At 30.0% G+C, this 24,340-nt stretch overlaps 1 protein-coding gene and 3 non-coding genes across 4 annotated transcripts in view; 3 read left to right on the top strand and 1 right to left on the bottom strand.

The window, feature by feature from the left end:
* Positions 1–24,340, bottom strand: part of LOC107450335 (zinc finger protein basonuclin-2) — a 163,146-nt gene that overhangs the window by 43,916 nt on the left and 94,890 nt on the right. The window lies entirely within an intron of this gene.
* On the top strand, positions 16,056–16,139 carry TRNAL-UAA (transfer RNA leucine (anticodon UAA)). Its single transcript has one exon. It is a non-coding gene; the product is annotated as a tRNA-Leu (tRNA).
* Positions 16,366–16,449, top strand: TRNAL-UAA (transfer RNA leucine (anticodon UAA)). Its single transcript has one exon. It is a non-coding gene; the product is annotated as a tRNA-Leu (tRNA).
* Positions 17,004–17,087, top strand: TRNAL-UAA (transfer RNA leucine (anticodon UAA)). The gene has a single exon. It is a non-coding gene; the product is annotated as a tRNA-Leu (tRNA).

The raw sequence follows: 24,340 nt of genomic DNA, 5'->3' as shown, positions 1-24,340 counted from the left end.
GTATTATTTTATATGTGAATGCAGTTCGATTTGAAGAGTTTAATATCTTTAAGCTCTAGAATCTCCTTAAATTAAACGTGACTGTAGATTATGTGTTCTTTTGGTCATAATTAGACACATTTCAAAAACTAAATAACGTATATGATGTACATGCAATCTAGTTTTTAAAAGTGAATGAAGTTAAATTTGAAGAGCTAAGAATTTTTAAATTTTTGACTCTGACAAGGTATTGCAGGCTAGGTATGTTTTAGCTCACGATTGGTCACGTTGTTATTGGTCACAAAAATTATTTGACTCAAATAATGTATTATTATTAATCAATTTTGTTTTTTATAAGTGCTCAGATTTTTTTTTTACTTAAAATCGGTGCAAAGCACTGCATTATATATTTAAAATATTCCTAATTAGTCACAAGTATTGATGCTTTTTTTATTCTACGACTTAGTCTGAAAACTTTTTTTTTATAAAAGATTTTTCTTGTGTAGCTAACTTCAACAACAGGTTTTAATCAACAGATAAAAAAGAAAAGAAAAATATATCACGAGGGAAAAAAATTATATAAAAATATGAAAATAAGTCAAAATATATCGATATCACCTAGCTTTCTCGAGTTCTTTTTTGTGAAATTCGATTAACGACGATCGATATTTGCACACTTCGATTTATCGACAGAGGCAACAATCTTCAAGATAATGCGTGAAAAAAAAAGAGCGAACGAAAAAAAAAATGAATTTATGACTCTCTGAGAGTCTTGTGAGCACGCAACGGCCCAAGGAGACAAACACAGTTTTTCACATCACATTGTTTTTCTTTTTTGTTTTGTTTTTGTTTTATCCTATCCCATCATCTTCATGCATGCAGAACAAGCAAACAATAATGGGCAAAAAGCTTAAAAAATAAAAAAAAATGTTAAAAGTTAAGAAGAGAGACGGCCACCCGCTTTATACTAAAAAGGGCAATTTATTTACCTTCAGAACAAAGTTTGGAACGAAAAAAAAAATTTTTTTCTCCACAACCTTCTCCTACTTTAATAGAATTTATTTATTATCATTATAATTCCGGGACCAACATCAGATGCATTTCTATTAAAACAAGGAGACAGGAACTAACGCTATTTGTACCGAAAATGATTACCGCAATCTGGCAAGCAGCTCAGCGCACTTATTTAAATGAGTTCAGAAAAGGATTGGGCGATTTTTTTTTCCGTGCACCCCTCTTACCCCCTCGTTTTTTTTTTTTTTTTTTTTTTTTTTTTTTTTTTTTTCTACTCCTTCTTATCCCGCATTAATGCTTATCCAGATATTTTTTTCGTTTATCTCGTGGATAGAAGCTATTTTATTGCGAAATATCAATGACAAGAATTCTTTGAATATTTTATTCATATGTAATAATTTGAAATTAATAATAATCATTTTATTTGAACTATTTGATTTTGTTTTATAACCAGCGTTGAGCAACCGATTCAATTCTCATTTTACGACTATCAATGTTCAACTAATTAGCCTTGTAATTTTGAACCCACTGCAGAAGACAAGGGAACTACATTAGGACAAGCTAGCATATATATATATAATATATATATAACCGTCGTTGAGCAGCCGACCCACATTTTGGGTTTACGGCTACCAATGTTCAACTCCGTAGCCTTGTAATTTTGAACTCAATCCAGAAGACAAGGGAACTCCTTGGTCAAGAAAGGGATGAAATTTTGCTTTCGTCGAGGACTTTTTGTTGGAAATAACCCGCATTTGCGTTACACGGAGAGAAAAACTATGAAAAACTCCACTGGTTTGCCCGACTACAAGGGATTCCAGCCCATCATCCTTCTACCACTGAGGATATTTCATGTCAACACAGTGGTCGAAGCGAGTCGGAAGTGGAATTCGTATCAATTAGCCAACGCTGGACTTAAAACATCATACCTATCTGAGAATAGTGTAAATTGATTAGTCAAAAATATTCATTAGTTATTAAAAATCCTTTCTTTTCATCTAGCTCCTATTTGCGCCAAGACCACCTACTGACCGCATTTACGGAAACCTTCTAATTCCACCACTTTTTAATTTTTTTAATGGGTGATTTTTTTAATCAGCTTGAAAATTTTAAATTAAAAAAATGTTCAGTAGAAGAGATTAAGAAATTTAGACCAAATTCCTAACGGAAAAATCTGTTCAACACTGAACCATAATATCAGTATCTTGAACCTCAATAAGGTGCTAATTTGCTGCAACCTGAATAAGGCGTTAAATTGAACCATGTTAACATTCAATAACGTAAATTAAGTTTAAGAAATAAAATGGATAAACTTAGTACCATATTAAAGTTTTTGAACGATATTAAGGTGCAACACACTCCAGCGTTTCTAACAGCTTAGTTATAATATTCTGAAAATAGTTTTAGCATTAATAATAACTTTCTTATATATCTAATAAGCGTATTATAAGTAGACTGAAAATAAAATTACGGTTAAAACCACAAGAATATGGTAAAATTTACAGTGTTTCTGGAAAACTAAAAATATTGGTAATTTTTACCGAAACCCTTTGGTAATGATTTTGATAAACTTAAGAAGAAAATATAGTTATATAAATTAAATAGTTATGTAGTTATATAAGAAAAAATTTGATAAAAGCTGTAAAATCTGCCAATTTTCCGTGAAAACGAAATAAAACAATTTAATCATTTAAATTTACTTTTCAGCTTGGTATTTTGTACTAAATGTGCTGTAATAAGAACTATAATTTTGAAAACTAGAATTTCCGGTAAACCGGTACCATATGAATGGAAAAATTTCCAATGAATGCCTTAATTACCATATATTATGGTTTTATTTGCGTGAAATGTCATTACCTACTACAATACGGTAATTTTAGAAGAATTTTTTTCTCCTTGTAGTAAGAAACTATTGTGAATAACAATTTTCTTGTATAAATAATTAACTTTTTGTAGGAAATATGAAATTATTACAAACATTAATTTTCTTATGAACTAGGCTTATTATAAATACTAAAAATTATTGCAAGTAATAATTTTCAAAAATGAAGAGATTAAAAAAAAAAAATCATTATCAACAATACTTTTAGTATAAATATTGTTTACAAATCAGTATTTTTCTAAAAAAATTTCTTAAATAAAAACTAAATTATTAGTAACAAATATGTACCCATTTCTTAAAAAATCCGGTCCTGCTACTATGAGTTCCGAATCGTGCCTTGCAACATTTATTTATTTTTTTGTAAAATTTTTCACATAGTCATACAACTATTTAAAAGTAGATTGGTATGACGCTTTTTTCCACTGACACCGACTGACAATCAAATAAGCCTTAGATAGAGATAAGATTGGAAGATAAGATATGAACTCTGTAGTTATTATCTTTTATTTACGATTTAAAACTAATAATATGAATTTACTTTTTCTCGAATCTTTATTTATAAAATTTCTTCTGGCGTTCTTAATTTATAAAGTAAAAAAAGTCAGAAGAACATAAATGCTCATAAGTATTATTTTCTGTAATGATGACTGAAATGAACATCATTACAAATTGAAGTCCCCTGTGTTCGAATGGGGATGAAGGAGTTCAGTTTTTTCAGTATCGTTTTCTGTCATATTTTTGGAATTGAGAAAACTTACAGCAAACTAATTTTTTATGCAGTAGAACTTTCCGAAATAAAAGTAATAACAGGAAAAAGTAAAGTGTTTAAAATACATTGTAAGAAATTTCTAGGAAAAAAATGGTGAAATGACTATTTGTTTAATCGCTATTTTACCATATTCATACAAAACAGTCCAATAAACATAAATAAGATGGTAATCAAACTGTTAATTGAGAGAAAAACCGTTTATTAACTGTTTTCACTTAATACGGTTAAACAACTAGAATTTTATCGCACCAAGTAAGTCCACCTAATGAAACTATTTAGTTCCTTGCAATTGCGTATATATTACAGCCGAGAGGGCTAGACTGTACGTTTCATGATCCACAGAACTGGGGTACGAGTCCCAGCTTTGGCACCTCAATACTTCCTCCATCCCCTTCTACACATGAAGAGTTTCCAGCTTTCTGTACTCTCCATTACCTAACGAAAAGCCTAGCTCAATATGCTTAGTTAAATTTCTTTTTTTCGGTTTTGAAACTATGCTAGTTGTAAATGTTTAAAAAACCGGAAGAAAAAAAAACTAAATAAAAGTAATGGGTTAACTAAAACTGAAAACTAATGTGAAAACTAAACTATGATACTGTAGAAGTTTTTTCTCAGGATAATATTTGTCTATGTATAAGTTTTACACTCCCCTCCCAAGAATACAAAATTATAATTCAAGGAAAGGGTGAATAGGTTAGAAATTTTAGTGCTTGTTGAACCATAATATAGTTCAAATTTGCTGCAATCTTAATATGGTGCTAATTTGAACCATATCATTCTATTTATTAAGCTAGATGACACGATACTACGGTTTAACTTGAACGTAAGCATGTTTTAATTTGATACCTTATCAGGTTTGCATTAAACTTAAAAGCAAAATATAATTTAATATTTCCATTATATTCTAACGTCCGTTTTTCATCGAATAACAATGTTTATAAAATGCCTACATTTTTATTTATTTACAACACCAAATAGTACTCTCTGAATTCCATATTATCTATTCCTTTATTTAAGTCAAAAGTAACACTTTTAATTCCATTATATACATATCTTCAAATAGCACTATAAATTTCATAATACCCATATCATTTTCTGCTTGTGTCAGCAAATAACATTTCAAATTTCATATTACCCATATTTTTTATCTATTTATGTCACCAAATAGCACCCCGAATTCCGTATTACCCATACCCCATACTTTTCTTTGTTTACGTCACCAAATAGTACTCCGAATCCCACTTTACCCATAGTTTATCGATTTACGTCACCAAATAGTTCTTAAAATTCCCCATTACCCATACTTTTATCAATTTATGTCACCTAATAGCAATTCGAATTTCACATTACCAATACCTAAATTTATTTTTGCCACCAACTAGAACTTCGGATTCCACATTATACTTTAAAAAGGTTCGTTAAATTCATTTTGGTCTCTAAAAAAAAAACGTCTAATTTAGAAATTTTGATTTAGGTAGTAACTCATTAAAACTTCACTAAATTGATAAAAAGTTTCCTCAAAAAGTTTAAGGCAGAGAAAGGAAAAAAAAGAGGGGGAATCAAGAAATAACAATTTTCAACAAATTCATAAAGCACACTTCTTGCCTCCCTTCCCCCAAAATCGGGTCAGGTGGCACCAGCCATCAAAATATGAATATTTCAATCCGACCCTCATTAACCAAACAGTAGAAGTGAGTGAAGAGACAAACAGTGAAAATCCCTTCAATGAAAATGCAAGTAAAACAACCACCTGGCTCATCTTCAAGAAGGGATGGGGGGGGAGGTCTTTGCGGGGGGGGGAGTCTTCAAACTACCATTTTCAAATGAATGGATCAGTATGCATTACTACAGCATTAGACACTGAACGCAATTTTAAAACAAATGCTCATTTGCATAAAACTCTTAAGCTACCCCCTTATTCCCTCCCCTAGGACATCATCCCAATAGATATCATCACCCCCCCTTTCTTGTAGGACGACGTCAATAATTGCCTGGAGCATGATTGGCTGCTAGACCCAGTGTCATCCCCCCCTTTTAGTTTTTCTTTCTTTAAAATAACATCAAATAGTGAGTTCTTGTCTTCCACCACCCTTCTCTTACTCCTTTAAAATAACTGTTCCAAAAAAGAATTTTTTTTTTAAAGGGAGGGGAGAATAATAATAAAAAAAAAAAACACTTTAGAAGAAGCGTTGTTGTATCTCTTTATATTTGAGTTAAGGATTTATTAGGGGTTATTTAGGGTTACGTATCCCCCTCCCAAGATTTTTAGCTTCTTCCAACAATTTTTTTCGAAAGTTTTTGAGAACAAAAACCGCAATGAAATTGTTGAGTAGTATAGTGGAAGGGGTGTAAAGGTTTGGTGGGGGGGGATGGAGGAATAACTGGCGACTAACGGTTTTCGCTGAGCCAACGGGGTGACGGCGTCAGGCTCTTGATGATGATGCCCCGTAAAAAGAAGTTTTTCGTTGTAAGAAAATGAATTTTAAAGACGAGAGAAAATTTTAATAATAATAATAAATACATTAAAAGTAAAGACTTCAGAAAACTTTTTGACGATTAGAAAAGGAGCAGGTCTGAAAATATATGCTTCTTTTTATTTACAAAAAATGTATTTTCAGCTGCATAATGATCTGAAAAACATTTTATGAAATAAAGTTTTTGTCCTTTTTTGTAAAATCTTTTTCCGCCTTTTCGAATTTTTATTTTTCATCCCTTCAATAAAGAACGTTTCCGTTGTTGTTTATTTTGACAAATACTGCCTTGAACGATTTTAAATTGAAATAAAAATAAAATTATAGATAGTTAGAGAAATGTTTTCTTGTGTATGTCACTGTCAAGGTTTGTGATCCGGTATTCTCTAGAATGATTAGTTACTCTATATAATACATAAACTTGATTAGTCAAGTATTAATATTAATAATATTTATCATTATAATATAATATCAATAATTAATATTTTATACATTACCTTAGCATTCTATAGAATGACTAACGAAAAGTGTACATGCATTCTATGCAATAACAACGCAAAATATGTAATAATTCTCATATTTTTGCTCAAAAAGCCTTCTTCGTTCTATAGAGTGCCTAGATATTCTATACAAGGACAAAACAGAGCATATAATAATTCTCTTATATCATACTTTGCCTAAAAAGTAATTGTCATTCTATAGAATGCTTAGTTATTTTATACAATGATTATGCAAAATATGTAAAAATTCTCTTATTTCATACTTGCCTTAAGATAATTTTTCATTCTATAGAATAACTAGGTGTTGTACATTAGGCATTTATTTATTTTTTACCATATATTAAATAGATAATAGATAAAAGATAATGATTTCTTACTTTTTTGTACATATCTTAAATTTTTGGGGGAAAAAAACAGGAACTTTTACAGTAATTGAAAATAGTTTATGCTGTATAAACCAAATTCTTATAACGATGAGCGTGTTTGTACATTAAAAGGACGCTATACCGTAGGAGAAACTTTTCATCGCCAATTCTCTTTCACCTCTATTACTAATTTAAAGTATCGGAAAAGGGAGTTCAAACAAACCTACAGTAGGCCAAGAAGTTTCAATTGCTGAAAAAAAAAATTAAAAATATTAAAATGCCAGCAAATTTTTCGAAAAGAACATCCCCATTGCGCTATTCTAAATTTTCCACTCAGAACTAGTTATCATTTCAATATTTTGAAAATTTCTTTTCATCATTTGAAATTTCAGGACTTACTCTAGGAATGTCGGAACTCAATTTTCTATGCTTTAAATTTTTAATAACTTATGGAAGTAAAAGAGAATTTGCAATGAAAAGTTTCTACTATGGTATGGCGTCCTCTTAAGAACCAAAAATAATACTAAATAAAATAAATGGAATTTGTACCAAAAATAGAATAATAGGTAATTTAAGGCACAAATGCTAATTTTTATATGAATATTGCCTATAGTAAAATTCGTTTCTATCTTTAAGAATAATGATTCGATAATAAAGATAGAAATACACAGAACATTTGAAATTCAGTTTAATTTTAATATTTTTTTTAATATAAAGTTCTTTATTAATTGAGACTTTTTTTTTTAACTTCAGAATTTTTTTGAAAATTTTTTAAGATTTTTTTTTTTTTTTTTTTTTTTTTTTTTTTTTTTTTGATTGAGATAATTTCAATGATTGAGACAAATAATAGAACACTTTTAACGTATGATTTTCAGTAAAAATTAAGTTATGCTGACATTTTAATTATATTTTTGAGAAAAATAATGACATAAATAAAATAGAATAAAACTTTTAATGGTACAAACAAGGTACCCTAACATATTTTCAGTGCGTTATCTAGAGAAGAAAAAAAAAAGGAAGAATAAGTCACAAATTGTCTGTCCTTTCCCAAATCTGAGGACTTCATGGCATACAACAAACAATATTTATTATTTTTTTTTATTCATCTCTATTATCCCCTTGGCATATTCGGACACTTGTGGCGAGCGATCTGATTTTAGACAAGCTCCTGACCATTCCAGAAAAGAAAAAAAAAACGGGAAAAAAAAGGAGTTCAGAATATGAGAAGAATCGATAAGATCCTAAGCTGGAGTTAGGAGCATACAGCTGGGTGCATCTTGACACCAAGAAAGAACAACCGATCAGCACTTCGTCCCCAGTTTTTTTCTATCAATATATATTTTCCTTTTTTTTTTCCTGCCCCAACCACCCTCCATTTCCTGTTTTTTCTCATCCAAAGTTATTATAACCCAAAATGGAGGGATTTGTTACGGATTGCGGCTGACAAATGTAATGAGTTTCGTTAATAATTTATATCATTCAATAGGGATAGTGGAGGGAAAAGAGTAGGAAAAGTTTTTTCTGGGGATTTTTCACGTTTATTTTCCCTTTTTTTTTATCATTATTATTATTCTTTTCTTGTTTCACTGGATGTTTGAGGAATAAATAAATTGAATTTACGATGCTAGACATGATTTTTCTTTTTCTTAAAATTCAGATATCTTTCATGAGCTTATCGTGAATTCGGGAGGAGTAATAGTTTGATCTAAAAATCAATATTTCTCTGCAGAAATATTTAAATTTTAAAAGTTTAGTGCCTCAGTTTGATTAAGATTTTTTATAATATAGTCATTGAGAAAGATTCGAAAACTAGCTTTCACTTTAAGATGGTAGGTCATCAAAATGATCAAGAGTAAGAGATAGTTTTAGCGCAGTTAATACAAAAAAATATAAATAAATAAATTCCATTTAAACAATAAAATGTTTTTTAAAAAAAAGTTTATAGGTAACTATATAATTTTAGTATTCGACTACCACGACTTAGACCGGGGTTAGATTCCTCGTGTTAAAAGCTGAGGGTCTGATGGAACTGAACTTTATCCGAAAACGTCTAGTGGTTCAGAAATACCCCATATACCTATAATAAAATATCTCCGTCGGTTTCAGGGCGGTGAAGTCCAAGCAAAATTTGGCGGTTGGGCAGCTTGATACGGAGGTGGATTACCAGCACTAAATGACCTCTCCTATCTGAATTGGGGTTGTGTAGCACGCGCAAGTAATAGAATGGTCTTCGGGTCATTATTACAACTGAATCTCAGACAGTCGCCAATAGCCCAATAGTTTAACTCAAGTCACTTTCTAGTCAATCAAACTGAACCATACAAATATGTTCAAAACAATAATAAGCATTGTTTACAATTAAACAGCTAAACATAAAAGGAATTTTGTATTTTTTTAAACTTTTAATGTTTTTTTTTTTTTTTAAATGAACACCTGGTGTAATTTATTAAACTATATGTTAAATGGAATATTATGCAATCAGTGGAAGATTCTGGGAGATAGGTGCCTATATTTGGGCACTTGGAGCTTGTCGACTTTTAATTTTAAAGAATTAAAATATTAGTGTTGCAAACAATTTTAGTTTTATATACATTGAAAACATTTAGTTTTCATTTCCATATTAAATGAAAAAGTAATTGAACATATTTCGTAAAATTTATGGAGTTGAGATAGTTGCAGATTAAGTAACATAAAATAAATAAACAGTAATAATAATAAATGTTGAAAAGAGACATTTTAGCATAATTTGAGAGATGACAAACCAAACATTTCCGCCCTTTTTTCTCCTCTCAATAAGTCTTAATTTTCAATTAAATAACAAAAGAAAAAAATGCATCTCAATATTGAGCAATGAACTAAAATATAGAGTGCTAAAGTAAAATTTCAGTTTAACATTTCAAAAAATTTAATTTTCATTTCATTTCATACTAAATAATAAAAAAGCAATTCCAAATATTTAGAAAAATTTAAAGGAGTTGAGATAGTTGCGAGTTAAGTAACATAAAAATAAAAGGAAATAATCATAATTAAAATAAACAATGAGAAATCTCTGCTTAATTTCAGCAAATCAAGAGTTCTGCCCCTTTTTACCTCTTAATAAGTTTCACTTTTCAATTCATTAAAATAAAATATTCATATTAATGCTGATTTAAACCTTCAGAATGACAAATTTAAATTTCATTTAGAAAAAAAATAACAATAATAATAATAATAATATTAATAATTTTAATTATGTTAATGATAATAATTTAATAATAATAATAATTTAATAATAATATAATAATTTAATAATAATAATAAAATTAAGTTCTTAATTCAATATTTAAAAAAAATTATAAATATTTTGTGAAATTTGAAGTGGTTAATATGTTTGCAAACAAAATAGCATCAAAAAAACCCACATAAAGTAGGAAAAATTTATTAAAAAAATGCAGTAGCAAAGAAAGAAACTTCAGTTCAATTTCAGCGATGACAAACCGATAACGTCTGCCCGTTTTTTCTCTCTTAAAAAATGTTCGGTGACATTAAAAGAAGGAAAAAACCACATCAGTCAATTATTAATGGCAACTTAGTGGTTTAAGGGATGTAATTTAATCCCAGTTAGGGTCGTGATTGCACCTCTTACTTCGAAGTAATTACCGGAAAATGTCAATCTAGGGTCTCTGCACGACAACCTGTTTGTCACAAGAACGACAAGCGGACTGTGTGAAGGAAATCGAACTCCTAGCAGGTGATAAATTAAATGAAGATGCATTCGAAAGGCAGGTGAAATTTGTATGCGATCATATTTAGAGATTAAGATTAAAATATCTATTATTAAAACTATTTATCTGATTTTTTCAATAATTGGTGTTTTGACTCTGACTGAAAAAAGGATTTTTAAGTGTTTATTTGCACACTTAATAATCAAATAATTACTTTTCTCTTTAAGAATGAATTAAAAAAAGAATTACATGGATAAATTATTTTATGATAATTTTTTATTTACGTTTTTTAACCATTTGTTTTCATTTTTAGTTTAGCTTATTTTATCTCCTACGATAAACTTAACCATATAGTAGCAATAACTTGTAAAATAAACTTGTAGCTTCACTCAGAGAATTAAAAAAATAAATTAAATAAATTAAAAAAAACTAAATTTGTCTCAAAGTAAATTTTTCCAAAGTAAATTTGTTGTAATAGATTTTTTAAGTGACAAACATCCCTGAATTTTCGCTGCATGGTAAGAAGAAGCGGGTGATATTTCCGTATCGTTATCTGTCACGCCACCAACAATCGCCAAAGCGCCAAATTGATTTTAAACTTGGAAATTTTAAAAAAAAATATTTTGTAGAGGTTTGCCCGAGGGTGATTACGAGTTATATTCTTCAAGTTAGTTAGCCCTCCTGTAATTTTTTCTTCTTCTAAGTTTCTCTAAGGCCGCTGACTGGAAAGACCAAGGCTTGGCGATTATTCTCTCGCAGATCACGATACGGAAATCTTCCCGAAGCAATAAAAGCTCGCACGGTCAGTCCGATTTTCGATTGAAAAGGAACTCACTGGACTTAACAGTGTTTATCATTCACTTTTAAGAACAGGCTCATTATAAAGGAAAAACAAGAACTCTGAGAAATTAAGTGGGCAGTTGGACTCAAGAAAGTCCCACGTGACATTACAAAATGATCTGTTAATTGTATGCATAGAAATGAATTATACTTAGTCAGGTCATTAAATGAGTGTTTCAAAGCAACTTTTTGCCGTCGCTATACATTAATTTGTGGCTCATAAATTCGTTAAGGGGACACTTAAAACCATCCTCCATTGAGTTTTTAATTATTTCTTTAACTATATTACATAGTAGGAGAAAGATATTCGTGTGCAACGTCAATCCTAAAATATTGATTAGTTTTTTAAAAAAAAATTATTCTTTATAAATTGATGAACAAATGATATATTAAAAAATTTAGACTTCGCTATTTCTTAACTAATTTTTTTTAAATGTTTTCTTTTGTTTCTTTGTTTCCCTCTTTCTTTCTTTTTTTTTAATGACTTTCATCAACTTGAGTTTTACTTTTTATGACTTTTATTTTTATTTATGTACTTTTATTTATTTCTATTTTTATTGAAGAAGTAGTTCTATGAAATGATGCGTAACGTAAATTAAATTACATCTAGCATTAACTGCAACTGCATCAAAAATCTATCCATATTGAAAACTAATAGCCAAATAAAAATTTTCGAACAAAATACAACAACACGAACGAACAACGACTAAAAAAATTCTTTGAAACTGTACTTCAGCTCAAAAGTCCATCAACTCCATCAAAAGTTTCAATTTTCCAATCTAACCCAGGTTAAGTGTTTTAGATTGGTTTGTCAATTAAATTACAGCTATTGAAAATCCCCATATATTATCCGCATTGCTCAAAATATAACCGAGTAAAAGACACAGCTTCAATCACCGTTAAACCTATCCTTGTATTTTCCTTATTAGGTGATACCACCATCAAAAATCAATTAATTTTTTTCATATGTCTTGCTCAACAAATGTCATTCAATAATGAAGATCTTTTTCTAGGTGTGGCCCTACTTCGGATTTCAATCAAAATTCAACTTGATGGAAACTCATCATGGGCTTATCAGCCGGAGGGCCGATCTCAGCAAAGTGCCGCGGTAGAGTTCCTGACTTCCCTGTCCAAGCAGTGACAATGACAAACGCCCGTAACAAATTACTCCCTTTTTCTTACCTGGTCAGAAAAATGGTCAGACACAAAAGGACCGACTGCTTTTCCTTTGTCTTGGGTTGCTTTCTTTTACTTAATTACAAGGAGTATGGTGCCGCAGATGGAAGACCCTCCATGAGGTATCCGACATTTACCAAAAAGGAAAATATATGGGAATGGGGAGGAGATGGAAAAAAAAAATGGCATGTCAATGTTTGTTTCGAAAGATGCTTCAAGTAGAGTTGGGTTAAAAGGTGAGGAGAAGCGTGAAGAAAGTCTGGTTTTATCAGAGGAAAACAAAGGGGGATTTTTTTTTGTTTTGTTGTCTTGCCACTGTAGTTTATAACTGAAGGACATTCAAAAGTACAACAATGTAGTCTCATTTAAAAATGTGCATAATATTTAATAAAGATTTGTATGTACGCTAGAGTGCTTTATTGTGCACGTTTATGAATCTAGGCTCTGTTTTATTTATGTTTACACTAGAACTTTCATCTGGCACTAGGATGTGTTAGATAATCAAGCTATGCTTATTACGATCATTTCCCTAACAGACAAGCTATATATTAAATTATTTTTTAGCACAGTCGAATCCCAATTATCCGGCATCTATGGATAATCGGAAGATGCTCCATTATGTACATTATTCAAGCCTGCAAGTTATGTGAAGCTCTATCTATATGTAAAGTAGAGCCCCAATTAACTGACACCAACAGGAGTAGGTCGGTAAATCGGCAGATGCCTTATTACAGACCATTTATAAAATTATTTACTTGTATAAAATAGAACTCCGGTTGCTAATTTTTTATCCAGCGGCAATCAACGACAAACTTTTTTTCTTTTTTCTAGATTTTTCTTCTTACTTGTAGCTGATCGCGATTATGATGTAAAATTTTATTTCATTTATACAAAATTTATCTAGAATCAAGTTGTTTTTTATGTAAGAAATTGAAATACCTGGATCGCTGGAAGAAGTTCAATGAATCGGGAAATCGCACCCCGGTTATCTGACGGTTACAGAGAAGCATGTTGGATAATGGTATTTATTAGATACTTGAGGTTATTTCGATTAGAATTTGATCCCATTTTTGTTATTACTTTTGATACATATTTGATTTTTTTTACAGTCAAATTTTAAGAGAAAATGGAGTTGGTATCAATTTTATGTTTCTTTTATTTTTCGACTTTTAAAGCATTCGAGTAAAATTTTTTGAAACCTTTTTGAAAAATCTTTAACATATTTGAGCTGAAGTTTCCTTTTTAAATAGCCACTAATCCAATCTTCGTCTCTCTTTTTTGCCTTACACCATAATTATGCAATGAAATACTAGTGTTAATTAGCTAATGAGTTAATGAGTTTACAAGTGTGAAAATCGCAACCATGTATTTAGTAAGAATTGAATAAAATTATGTAGATTATGCAAAGCGTTACTGTTCTTCCTAATACTAATCTTAACTCTTTTTGAGCTCAACAATCCTAAAAACTAAAAATTTTCCTTAAAAAAATTTAAATTTTCCTAAAAAAAAAGTAAAAATTTCCAACAAATCACAAGGTATTGCTATGGAGTAGAAAATAATGTTACAGTTAGGCAGGCTTCACACTGAGGAGCGAGCGGTAAGAGGCATACGAGAGGCATATTCCCATACTTTTGCATAAGGATGCGCACATCATTACCTTTGTCGATTAATTCCAAAATAAATATTTTCAACAGTTTTCTGTATTCCAAATAGTAAAAAGCATTAAGTGAACCTTAATGATTAACTTATGAACTTTTCATCACCACATTAAGTCATCACTAAATAGACACTAATTTATTCAATAGGAAATATCAACATTAGCCTAAAAATCGACTTTTTTAAATCCTCTAACACGCCACGATGATTTCGTGATAGTCTTCACTTACGAGTCACCACAAAGCAAATAAATAAAAGGGAGAATCTTCAATTGCATTGCCAAAAAAATAGAGAGTAAAAACGATAAAAAAAAATTATTACGAGCCGTCATGTGACAGTGATGACAGACCTGAAGAGCACCCATGTTCAGCTCACTTCCGGTTCTAAATGTTTTCAATTACGGTTTCCACTCGAAAAAATTATTCGTTTGCGAAACAAGGCCGAACACCTAACTAGGTATGCCTCCAAAAAGGTTCTTTCTCACACAATGTGTTCTGTGCACAACCCCGATTAGAGGTCGCTACAGGGCATGGTTTAGAAGGAAAAAAATTAGGGGTGGATGATTATTGAAGTTAGCCAAACACGAAAAAGATGGTATACGGTGGGGGATTTCGAAGGGGAGATGGAAAAGCAGATGCAAAAGCCTATCAGGATTGGTACAAGGCGATACATAAATACTTGTTTTTTTCTTTGTTCGAGTGTTTTTACTCGCCAATTGTTTTGGCAGAGTGTCTAAATTGATTTTAATAGAGAGCTTCTCATAATTCATTTGAAGATCGGCTTCAGCTGCTGATTTGTAAGTCGTTCCGTTTAGGAAGCAACTGCAGCTTCCTCGGAAACGGATGTAAGTTTGGGTTGTTTTCGGAAACTAATCAGTATAATACGGAAAAAATAATAAATTTAATATGAACTTAATAAATGTAAAACAAAGTGTGATTTCTTGTAAAAAAAATTTTTTTAAACTTTCAATTTTATTTAGAAACAAAATTTGTAGTGAAAAGTTACAGTTTTCTTGCAAACGGATGTATTTTTAGTTTTATCTGGAAATAACATTGCAATGATTATTTCAATGTTTAAATATGAAACGAAATTTTGAAATTTCTTCTGAAGCAAATGCGATTTCATTATGAACATATGAATGGATTGTAGGATTAGTTATGAAAACTCATAAATATAATACGAAAAATAAAGATAATACAAAGTTAATAAATCTAATACAAAATGTGATTTTTTTTTAAAAAAAAAAATTTCTGGAAAAGGAAAATTTTCGTACAAAAGTTGCTTCAGCTTTGTTGGCATGTTGGTCTAAACAGGAGGAGGAATTCTTATAATGATATAAAGGTATAGGTGCTATGTATGAATTGTGTTTAATTAAAACAACTTAGTATGACAAATTAAAATAAAATTCTCAAAATAAACCTTAACATTTTTCTTAACCAAAAATATCGCCAAATAGTGTCCTTTTTTTTCTTTCTTTGCGTGAGGAATTCTCATCAAAAGTACTATAAACTTTGAGAAAGCATTATTTAAGTTAATTTGAGCAAAATTGAAATAAAATTAAATTTATATTTAGAAATGTGAGATAAAGAATTTCACTTGTTATCTGTTTCATACATTTCCCCTTTGTACCCTCTCTACTTTTCACCTCTTTGCGAATTTTATCAATGATTATTGATAAGGTGAATTAACAATGTAACGAGTCAGGATGGCCGAGCGGTCTAAGGCGCCAGATTTAAGCTCTGGTTCTCGAAAGAGAGCGTGGGTTCGAACCCCACTTCTGACATTATCCTTTTATTACTTTTCAGTGTATGACTGACTTTGGACCTAAACTATAAATATCTTTAATTGTCGGCAATCGTGCAATATTTTAAAAGATACAATTTATTTCAATATTGAGAAAATTCACAATGATAATATTTTACTATATAAATATTTTCCCGTAAAAATTTTTTTAATGAGCAATACATTCAAGCTGAAAATATGTGCATAATGAACACGGAAAGATTTAAGTCAGGATGGCCGAGCGGTCTAAGGCGCCAGATTTAAGCTCTGGTTCTCGAAAGAGAGCGTGGGTTCGAACCCCACTTCTGACACTAGTCTTATATTGATTTTTAGTGCATATCTGACTTCGGATTTATATAAATATCTTTCAATATACAAATCATACATAATTTTAAAAGAATTAATTTATTTCTAGACAAGAAAAATCCTACTTATAATATTTCAATAAATAAATATTTTCTTTTCCCTAAGCTTAATAATAATATTTTATGAACAATGCATGCGAGCTAAAACTGTGTGTATAAAATGAACAAGGTAAGTTTCAAGTCAGGATGGCCAAGTGGTCTAAGGTGCCAGATTTGAGCTCTGGTTCTCGAAAGAGAGCGTGGGCTCGAACCCCACTTCTGAAATTAACCTTTTACTGCTTTTAGTGTATGACGGACTTTGAATCTAAATTATTATTATCTTTAATTGTAGAAAATCATGCATAATTTCAAACAAAAAAAAATTTCCGAAAAAAGAAATTTCTGTACGAAAATATTTTAATATATTAAAATTTTTCTATCCCTGAACTTACGAATAATATTTTATGAGCAATGCATGCGAGCTGAAAGTCTATGCATAAAATGAACAAGGAAAGGTACAAGTCAGGATGGCCGAGCGGTCTAAGGCGCCAGATTTAAGCTCTGGTTCTCGAAAGAGAGCGTGGGTTCGAACCCCACTTCTGACAATATACTTTTTCACGCTCTTCAATACATTATTTTTTTTATATGCATTATAAATATCCTATACAATCAAACTAGATATGATTTTGGAAAAGTTATTTGATTCTTAAATATTAAACAACTATAGGAAACAATTTGTATACAAAGCTGATTTTTTGTGTCGAATTTTAATAATGTGTGTAGAATGTTTATAAGGGTAATAAATCCAATAAAAAATAATGCTTTCTGATAAAAGTATAATTTTTTACACACAGATTTTTATGCACAATGAAGATTTTTTCTAAATTTATTTTTTAACGTTTTTTAAGGATGAAAATAGTGTAATTATTTGAAACTCTTTTCTCATTCCACTTTCGATTTTCATCATATTCCTCACATGAAGGATATTATTTAATTGACAAAAAAAAAATTATACATCAAAACTAGAAGTAATTGATATTATTTCATTTCCGATATCAAATAATTTCTTTTTTTTTCCTCGTTTGTTAATTGAGATAATCGATTGGGAAATATAAGATAAATGATAAACACTTCGCAATTTTATCTTAAAACTTATAATTGTTAAAATGAATATAAGTTTGTAATCATATGAATACTAATTTTTAGCATCCTACGCACTTTTATATAATGTTTAACTGATGTAAAAAAAAATAATGAAAAAGTTTCCGTGAAAAATGTATTAACAAATAAAATCATAAATTAAATTTTTTTAAATTTTAGCGACATCATACCTCATTATGTTCACAAATTAGACATAAAACTAGGAAAACAAGAAATATTTCTCGGGAAAAAATAGGAGAATATTCTTTATTTCTTTTACCAAGTTCACGTAGCGAACAGATCATTCAAATCATAAAATTATTCCACAAATTTGTCGAGAAAAGTAAATTAACAAATGAGATTACAAAGTGAGTTTTCTAACAATACAACAACACTAATCCGCATTATTTTCATGAATTTATCATAAAACTATAATATCAAAAAAATGTTATTGGTTTAGAACAGAAGAACATTTTATTCTTTTACTATCCCTTCACCCATGTGAAGAAATCAGTACCCACTGCATTAACAAAAGAAAAGACACGTCATAAAAAATCATGAAACTAACCCAAAAATTTGGCGAGCAAAATAAATTAATACATTAAATCATTAAGTGACATTTCTAAAATTGCAGCAACATCAAATTTGATTATTTTCACAAATTTGGCCTAATACTCTAAAACAAAAAATGGTAATTGAGCTAGAACACAGATTTTTTTTTTCCCTTTAAGGAACAAGGATTTAGTACTCGTTTTCTCAGCAAAAGGAGAGTCAAATTCTAAAAAATTCAAATTCTAAAATTAATCCAAAAAATTTGACGAGAAAATAAAGTAATGAAAATGTAATTTGACTTTTCTAAAATTGCAGCAACATCAAACCTGATTATTTTCACATATTTGGCATCACTACAAAGAAAAGAAAATGGTTATTGGATTAGAACACACCAAAATATTTTATCCCTTCACCACGAACATAAATTCAGTGCTTGCTTCAGCAAAAGAGGAGTCAAATTCTAAAAAATCTGAAATTTTGAAATTAATCCAAAAGTTTAACAAAGAAATAAATTAACCAATAAAAATATAAAGCGACTTTTTTAAAATTGCAGCAACCTCAGAACTCGCTATTTTCAAAAATTTGCAGGGCATGATTTATCATAAGGTCTAAGAGGTCTGGGCGTAGGCTCCCACATGTCTGGGGGTTCTCGGAATGTTTAAATATTTTTTGTTTGTATTTTTCTTTAAGAATTGTAATTTAGAATTATAAGTTAACAAAGATTGAAATAAAAATCAGCGCAAATTTTCTAGTATATCAAAATGTGCTTATGTAATAAAAATTTTAAAGGCATTCTCTAATGGATAGCATGTAAATTTAAGGACCATTAGGGCTCCTACAGTTCTGTGTCTAGGGCCCCTGGATTTCGAAATCAGTGCCTCCAAATTTGGTATAATATTCATAAAATGAAAAAAAAAAATGGTTATCGGGTTAGAACTCTATTCTTTCACCCAGACCAAGAATTGAGTACTCGCTTCATCAGCATTAGGAAAGTCAAATTCTAAAAAAAACATAAAATTAATCCTAAAATTAGACGAGAAAAATACGAATGAAATCATAAAGTGACTTTCCTGAAATAGAACAATACTAGACCTCATTATTTACACAAATTTTACAGAACACTATAGAATGAAAAAAATGGCTATCGGGTTTAGAACACAAGAATATTTTACTCTTTCACCCAGATCAAGAATTCAGTATTCGCTTCATCAGCAAAAAGAGAGTCAAATCTTAATCGAAGAGGCGGTTCTCCCGAGCTGTGGATGTAAACAAAACCATCGGTAAAGTTCAATTTTGTTTAAAAGGAAAAAAGGCTGCACTTGGCGCGGAAAAAGAAAGATTAATGAACTTAGAAGCGAACTGAACAGACAAAAGAATTCGCCTCTCTTTTCACCTTTGCCAAATCCATTTATCAGAGTGCAGTTTCAAAAGCTAATCGCCAAGGCGGCACGCGATATGGCGATATCTGTTCGAATACATACTACGACTGTTAAAATAAAAAAATAAAAATTGAGCATCCTGGAAAATGTCAGGTCACCAAAGAATTTAGTTTTTCCACCTCCATCTGGATGATTTCCGCGATTATATGATAGTGCATAATTACGGTTTTGCATCAGAAAGTTGTTGCATAAACTGAACTATTTTGGTTGGAAATAAAATTTAATAAAAATACCCTCGCATATTTGAGATTATGGAAAAAACACACTGAAATGCAATTTTCACAATTTACTATTTATTACTTAAATTATTTCATGTGTATGTGTACTTCACAGTTCTTCTTAGGAATAAGAAAGGGCATTGTGCTTCCTTACAGAAAAAGGCACTTTGAGTATTGAAAGGGTACACACTTAACACCATAAAAGTTTATTAAAATGTGTAAGATCATGTAATAACTGAATTTGATCCTAAACAATTATTAAGTTACTGTCTTATACAATTTTATGTGTATATTTCAAAAAGTAATATTTTCACTAAATAAGAGAAAGATTTGTAGTTTATGAATAATAATTAAAGGCATACTAGGAGACAATTTCCCCTCATACATTTTTTTTTTCAAGGAAAAAAAAAAAAAAAAAAAAGAAAGAAAGAAAGAAAAACAATTAAACGAAAAAGATATATACTTTTTGATAAGCAGCTAAAAAAGATTTTTTTCTGTAATTTATACTGAAAATTATTAAAAAATTAACATTTAAAGACGCTTTTTTTTCTTAAATTTTTTTTTTATTTTAAAAAATAATTTTAAAAATTTAAAATCACTTAAAAAATTTATGAATATACCCCCCTGAAAAAAAAAGAAACTTATTAAAATTTAACCAATTGAAAATAATCCTTACAAAATAAATATTTGTAATAGTAATCAGAATTGAACCTATAAACACAGAACATTTTTGTGATTTATTATTATTTTAACAGTTATTTAATCTCTCTTAAAAATCGAATATGAATAAAAAAGGCAGTTTTTTTTTAAGAGATGGCAGCTTATATTTACAAACAAAAAAAGCNTTGCTTCAGAATTAAAAAAAAAAAGAAACTAGATATAGATTTGCAAGTATTTTGTAAGATGTCAAATTTCCTCGAAAAAGATTTACATATTTTAATAGAAAATTACCAATAATCTCAGAAATTTCACCCATGTATGTTATAAGCGATTCGAGTTAGAAAATCTATAACTAGCACTAATCTTAATTAGCGAGATTAGTGAAAAAAAAATAGTGATAAAAATGACTCAGTTTGTACAGCAAATTTTTAGCACAGGCTCATGACACTAAATAACTAATAGGTAATAAAATTGTAAAAACCTCATTTTCTCACACCCGAATTAATTTTCATTCCTAATGAAAATGATTTAATTCGCACATTTACCTTCAAGTACATAGTGTTCTCCCTAAGCGTTTTTAGAATGACGGTCCACCTAGAGTGCCTAGAGTACTCTAGGCACTCTAGGTGGACCGTCATTCTAAAAACGCTTAGGGAGAACACTATGTACTTGAAGGTAAATGTGCGAATTAAATCATTTTCATTAGGAATGAAAATTAATTCGGGTGTGAGAAAATGAGGTTTTTACAATTTTATTACCTATTAGTTATTTAGTGTCATGAGCCTGTGCTAAAAATTTGCTGTACAAACTGAGTCATTTTTATCACTATTTTTTTTTCACTAATCTCGCTAATTAAGATTAGTGCTAGTTATAGATTTTCTAACTCGAATCGCTTATAACATACATGGGTGAAATTTCTGAGATTATTGGTAATTTTCTATTAAAATATGTAAATCTTTTTCGAGGAAATTTGACATCTTACAAAATACTTGCAAATCTATATCTAGTTTCTTTTTTTTTTTAATTCTGAAGCAACCGGTCACAAAAAAAAGCTATGCTTTTTAAAAATTTACTTATAGCGTAAAATATCTTCGAAAAAATCAAGAAGGATTTTGCTTCTTATTTAGAAGAGACAGATATAATGGAAGCGTCACAAATGAAGAATTTATAAATATATGTTCCTTATATAAAATTGTTGAATGAATATTTTCCTCCTTAGCATAAACTTGACTCCCACGCTCATTACTATAAATGATTTTAGCAAAAAAGGTTGAAAAAATCAATACATTTAAGGAAAGCTTGATTTTTTTAAGTGATATTTGTTTTAATTGGCAAAAATTTTAATTCTTATGGTATTTGAAAGGTATTTATGTATTTGACTTTTATGATAGTTAAAATGAACTCATTCTTTTTCACCTAAACAATTAACATCAAGTAACAAAAAAAATATAGCGAATACTATTAAGACGTGCAAACAACATTGCATAACAGCAAATCCAAACAACTCACCATCTAAGATAAGAGTTGTATTATTGGTAAATTGATGAAGCGGAACATAAAATAAAACCTAATCCAAAAACCTGACTATAAAACCTTAGTAAGTCACAAAACCGTCCTTCCAATCAGATCAAAACACACTCCTCTAAGTGGATGAGAAAAATGATTCGAGACCGTCAAACCATGAAGAACAAAAAACATTCCAAAATCCTCCGAAAGCCGCAGATGGAAAAAAGAGTCCCAAGCACACAAACCCGAAATGGCTTAAAAAGCGATGTGTAAATGTGTGTGGGTCTAAGCGGTTGTAAAGGTCTGGTGCACTTGAACTGATAAAGCGCCCAAGACGCGACCCAGCCAGAGATTAATGAGACCCTTTATTTGGAAGTACAAAATGTCAAATGGTTTTAACTAATCCTCGAGTAGTATCACACATACTTACAGGATCAGTGCAGGAAGAGTTAAATGGGGGTGCTCTGTCATTGGAGTCTTAGAGGCCACATACTTTCTGACAGATTGACTTTTGCCCATGGTTACATTATCTGTTTTAACACCTTGACATAGGAAAAGCACGGCTGCAAACACCAATGCGATGGAAAATCCTTCCGAAAAGGTTCTGGATTCTTTATATTCTTTCCCTTGTTTTCGGATTACGTTCGAAATAAGTGGGTGGGTATAAATCTCCCCCGCGTGCCCGTGTAAGGATCGACGACATGATAGATAGCTCTAGATGTTTTCAATAGGAAAACTCGAAAAATTCTCCGTTTCTTGATCCTATTTGTTTGGAAGAATATTCCGTCTTCGGAACTGAAGGGAGGAGGCATACAGCGCTTTTCGGGAGCGATAAAAGTTTACGGCTGATTAAATGTCTCGACTTTAAGCTTATAATCAACACGAGCTGTGTTCCGGATAAAGAAGGAGTCGGCGATCAAAAGTTTTAATGAAGTTTCGCGTTCCTTTTTTTTTCTTTACTGCTTGAGAGTCATAATTCCTAGAACAAATCTTAGCAAAAGACACACTCATACGGGAATGAAATTATTTAGAATTATCTTGAGGGTTTTTACAATGGCCAGACAAGTGCTATTTACAGATACTTTTGTTGCAGATAACGGAAATATAAATTACCCCTTAGTTTCGGCATTTGTGTGTTTTACTTACAGTAAAAGACTGAATCTAATTTGAAAACAAACTGCTCCATTATACCTCTTCGATACAAAAGAGTCAAAACAATGCTCGAATTTTTAGAGCATGTTGAACTTAACTATCGTTAAAATTGCCAATTTGAATCATGTTGTCGTTTTTTTTATGCTTGATCACATGATTGCTTGATTCAAATTGAACAAAAACTTTATTCAAATTAACACCTAAATAAGATTTCAACAATTTTGCATCTTATTATCATTCAAAGTACTCATATTATATTAAAAGTTTATTAAATTTTTCTGAGTTAGCCCTTTGCTTACGGTGCACCATGTTGCACCATCACATGTGGTCCACATGTTGCACCAGCCATAAGCAAAAGATCAACTGGGAGGGAATTGATCTATATTTCTTGTATTCTTTTCTCTTCCACAGAACATATAGAATTACAAGAAGAGTATCAAACAGAGATTTAAATTCTACTCTACAGTGTTCAAAATACTGCATTAGAGGAACGGTTTCCATAAAGTGTTCCACGGTGCAGTAATCTTGTTCGTGCTGCAATAATGACAATACAAACAAGATTGCTGTAATATTTTTAGACTGTGGTCATTCTATACTGATCAACTAAGCTAGCTATTTTCTTTTCTTTCTCTCTTAATTTATTTTATTTTATTTTTGCCATATACTTTCATTTTGAAGTTAAGTTATATTGGATTGATTTTGTTTATTTAATTATTTTTTTTAACGAATCCAATTGTTAGAAGATTTGTAGAAAAAAATAATATCGGTTTCCCAATATCTTAAATATAATTTTTTATTGCACATTCACATGCATGAAGTATTCTAATTCTTTTGGTGTGTACTTAAAAATTAATCGTCGATAAATTTATAATAAAATTTAGTTAAAAATTAACGATAATTTTCTCTGTAAAAATTTGGGACTGGGAGAAAAAGTGCGATTCCTAAAAGGGGAACTCTGTCTTATCTAAACTCTTCCTAAAATTTTAAAGCTAACTATACACAGCAGAATCCAGCAAAAAAGAAGGATTTAATAACGAATTTTGCAAACCATTCAGATTAACCAAACTTCATACTTTTTTTTTTCTTTATCTTATTGTAAATATTTTAATTTTCCTTCTATTATGTTACAAATTCAAAAATTTTTAAAAATATAATGTCTATATAATAAAATGTTTATAATTTATTTTTTAA

Source organism: Parasteatoda tepidariorum, chromosome 7 (genome assembly GCF_043381705.1).
Source record: "Parasteatoda tepidariorum isolate YZ-2023 chromosome 7, CAS_Ptep_4.0, whole genome shotgun sequence".
In the NCBI taxonomy this organism is placed as follows: domain Eukaryota; kingdom Metazoa; phylum Arthropoda; class Arachnida; order Araneae; family Theridiidae; genus Parasteatoda; species Parasteatoda tepidariorum.
The sequence above is the reverse complement of the archived record's forward strand: the minus strand, read 5'-3'. Positions and strand labels throughout refer to the sequence as shown.